The 3,846-nt window shown below is 47.1% G+C and overlaps 1 non-coding gene across 1 annotated transcript; it reads left to right on the top strand.

The window, feature by feature from the left end:
• The first annotated feature begins 565 nt into the window (after positions 1-565).
• LOC140214641 (U2 spliceosomal RNA) lies at positions 566-757 on the top strand. The gene has a single exon (XR_011891578.1). It is a non-coding gene; the product is annotated as a U2 spliceosomal RNA (small nuclear RNA).
• The last annotated feature ends 3,089 nt before the right edge of the window (positions 758-3,846 follow it).

Genomic DNA, 3,846 nt, shown 5'->3' with positions numbered 1-3,846 from the left:
TATGTTTCCGGTTGGAAGGAGTGTGCAGCGTTTTCTATATTTATTTTGTCATTCACTTCTATGTTGCTCGTCTTCGTACATGGGGCATGCTACCTAATTCTACCGGTCGATTCGACACGTTGCGATCCGTCCCGGCCTGTGCCGTATCAAAATTTTCAGTGGGCCTTGCGGTAAATAAAAAGAAATGAAGGAAATGCGCGTAGTATATTACAATTGCACACGGGCTTGAAACGAAGCCCTCAAGGAAGGTCACCTTGAGCGGTCGCATTCAGACGGAAGTAAGCATTCCCCTGGCGCGTTTTTTTTCCGCTCGCCTGTTCCGTTTTCTACGAGGTTGCCTTGGTTGGTTTCGCGTTACAAGCAAGCTTGCACTCGGGTCTCGTTTCTACGCGACAGCGTTTCGTTAACAGCGAAAGACTGAGGCGTTGCGAATTCATCCGTGAGATAGGGAGCGTTGAGTCTGTACACAGGCTGAATTTTATAATATTGCCCACGCTGTTGCTGAGGTTACCCATGTCGGCAGGGCGCCCACAAGGCAGTAGTACAATGAAGTGAAGTGAAGGACATCGCTTCTCGGCCTTTTGGCTAAGATCAAAGTGTAGTATCTGTTCTTATCAGCTTAATATCTGATACGGGTTCTATATGGACCCACGATATTAAACCTATTTTTGGAAGTTGGCGGAGTGCTTGAAGCCTGCTTCACCTCCGCCGCAGGTCGGCCCGGTATTGCACTACCTCCGGGATCGGCCCCGCTCACTTAGGTGAGACTTCATTCAATCAAAATGAAGAGCACAAGCTCAACGCGAGCACTGACTTGACACGCACCATTCCTATACTACACGCAACGATGCCGGTTCGCGGACCACGAGAGTAATTAAACTGCCACTCCATCTGTGTGTAGCGTCGCACTTGTTGCGTCGCAAATGGGACAGCCGCTCCAGCAAATTTCTAGTTATGGGCTTCGAGAAAAATTAATGAAAGCAAAAGAAAGAACCAGAATTCCTATTTGTCCGATGTCTCTGAATGATTGTCTCCTGTAAAGAGCCACTTGGGGGGATGGGGGGTAGGATTAGCCGTGGGGTTCGCAATCAATATGAATCCCACTCAAAGCCAACACTGGATTTTGGAGTTCACTATCGCTTGGATCCGTAAACCACCGCGCCCACGCAAGCTCGCCCTGCCGCCGAAATCCGCTGCCCAAGTGGAAGAAAGATTCCCTATGAAAGAAAAATAGAGTGCCCGATTTCTGGCAACTACTGTGCAGCCTTTGTGTACACATTTTCGCAGCAGTGGGACCGAGCGCCTCGAAAACAAACTTGTCGTATGCCCGAATGTGGCGAAATATATTCAAGGGTTAAAAGGTGCCTCATCTTTCTAACCTGTATGTTACGAAGACCTGTTGCTACCTTTTCATCATGAACATCATCATCATCATCATCCTGGCTACGCCCACTGCAGGGCAAAGGCATCTCCCATGATCCTCCAAGTACCCCGGTCAGGTGCCGATTGTCGCCATGTAGTCCCTAATCTAATCTGCCCTCCTACCTTTCTGCCACCCCCTGCTACGCTTCCCTCCTCTCGGAATTCAGTCTGTAACCCTTAATGGCCACCGGTTATCTTCCCCCCAGATTGCATGCCCTGCGCATGCCCATTTGTTTTTCCTGGTTTAAACTTTGGTGTCATTAACGAGCGTTTGTTCTCGCACACCCCAATCTGCTCTATTCCGATCCCCCCGTGACGCCACACCCATCATCCTTCTTTCCAGAGCCCGTTGCGTCGCCCTCAGTTACCCTTCGGTATCCTCAAAGCTTTTTGTTGGGACACTCGTGGCATCTTTCTCGTTTAATGAAGTCAAATTTTTTTCAGTTTTGGGGGAAAACTCAATGAGCTAGGCGCGATTGTGTCCCTGGCGCCGCTCTCAACAAGATGGCGGCGCCCATGCTTTTTGCCTGCAGGTTCGGCCCTACGCAGAACACGCCTGCCGGGCAGTGTAGCCACGTTGAAGGGGCAAAGCGTAGTGCAGTGAAGCGCTTGCTCGGGCGAAAAACGCAAATATGAGCCAAACAGGAATTTCCATTATTGGAAATTCCAGTTCAGTTTGCGCATTGCGTTCGCCTAAGGTAAAGAACACAAATGCGAGTGCCACAGCAGTCAAGTCAAAGCTTAGGATTGCGTACCATTTTTTTTTTTTTTTTCGTGCCTTTTACTCCTGGCCTGCGTGGCCCTAGCGCGCATGCACACGAAAGTAATGAAATGGTGAAAACACGAAATAATGCGGTGCGGCTGTATCATATCTATTTTGTGCGCTTTGTTCTTTGTGGACTACAGCGGTGTGCGTCATGAGAAAGTTTCGGTGCCCTTCTTGGGTGACCAGTGAAGCTATATTTAAAACCACATTGATTTGTACGGTTATTGCTACAAACTGCGTGTGGGTGTTTTTCTTTTTCGCTGCCAACGATGGGTTATCGCAACCGCGATCGGTTCTGCTGCTACGCTAGACGCGTGCTTGCCAACGGTTGGCTCTATACGCGACCCGCGACGCGTGGTCGGCACATTCAAGCAGTCAATTGCAAACCGTTCCAAGAAAAAGGATGTACTCCACTTGCCACCTAGTTCGACGATTGTACTTTCTGACCCTCGAGGAAGCGCCGCCATCCCACGTTTTCTATAATACGATAAGATTCAGAGCGACCGCGACCACTTGTCTTTGTCAATATCTCGGAAACGCTTTCTTTTTCTTTTTTTTTTTAAATCCAGATACTCAGACGCGCCCGTGTTCACGCGCACTTGCTCTCTCCGATAAGCAGGGAAGCTCGGTTGGGGTGGTGTCGGGCCTTGCGCATGCGCTGCTGAGCTCGTCGCTTCGCCGGCCGGTCGATGCTGGCGCGGGTACTGGTAATGAACTTCGACGTGCATGGTGAAACGTCACTTTGTATTGCCACTGTAGACTAGCAATGCAATGTGTTTGCGAGCGATTGGATAAATGAGAAAGCGTGCACTGTCTACAGTTTATGCCCCTCTAGAGTAGTGGAAATGTTGCTCCAAGTGTTAGGTTTGTAATTTGCGCCTACGAACATGAACTAAACAAAGAAAATGGTCTGCAGCCGCCTTCGCTTCATAAAATTCCCGTACGAAGAAATTTCCGTGCGCGAATGAGAGAGCAAAAGAGAGAAACCATGCTAAGAAGAATGGCTGCCTTTTACGTGATCTCGCGCATGAAACCAGACGATGGATTAATTTTAGCCGTTCATTTTGATTTGCCGAATGTAAACCGGAACACTTTCTCCACGCGGTCTTCAGATTTGAATGGCAATCAATCACATCCTTTCTTTTTTTTTTTTTTTTTCTGTTTCTTTCTATCTGGAACCGAAAGAATTCAGAACGCCATTTCAATCTTAGATTCGATTAGATATCGTGACTGGTATGCTGAAATATCACGCCTTATCTGGTGTTAACCTTCTTGATCACGGCAATAAAAAATCGCCAGTTCCCGAACTTTAATCGCGCCGAAGATGAACCGATATGCTGGATTCTTATTGTCATGATTTTATAGAAAGCGCTGGTTCTATGGCTAGCTTTGAGGAAAAGAAAAACATCGTTCAGGAATGTATAACTCTAAACAACTAAAAAAAAAATCTGCCGGCAATTGGTACTACAACGAGAGTACTGAGAATACTGGAAAAGATGAAATCCAATCATGCTGAACTGAACTGAAATTATTTCATCAAGACATGCCCCGAAAAACGTGGCCACTTTCAATGATAATTTCAAATGTGATTTCTTTCTTTTTTTTTTTCTTTTTTACGACGGATAATAATTATCTTTCCAATGGCGGATGTGAAAATT

This window comes from Dermacentor andersoni, unplaced genomic scaffold (assembly GCF_023375885.2).
Source record: "Dermacentor andersoni unplaced genomic scaffold, qqDerAnde1_hic_scaffold ctg00000528.1, whole genome shotgun sequence".
NCBI classification, from domain to species: domain Eukaryota; kingdom Metazoa; phylum Arthropoda; class Arachnida; order Ixodida; family Ixodidae; genus Dermacentor; species Dermacentor andersoni.
The sequence above is the reverse complement of the archived record's forward strand: the minus strand, read 5'-3'. Positions and strand labels throughout refer to the sequence as shown.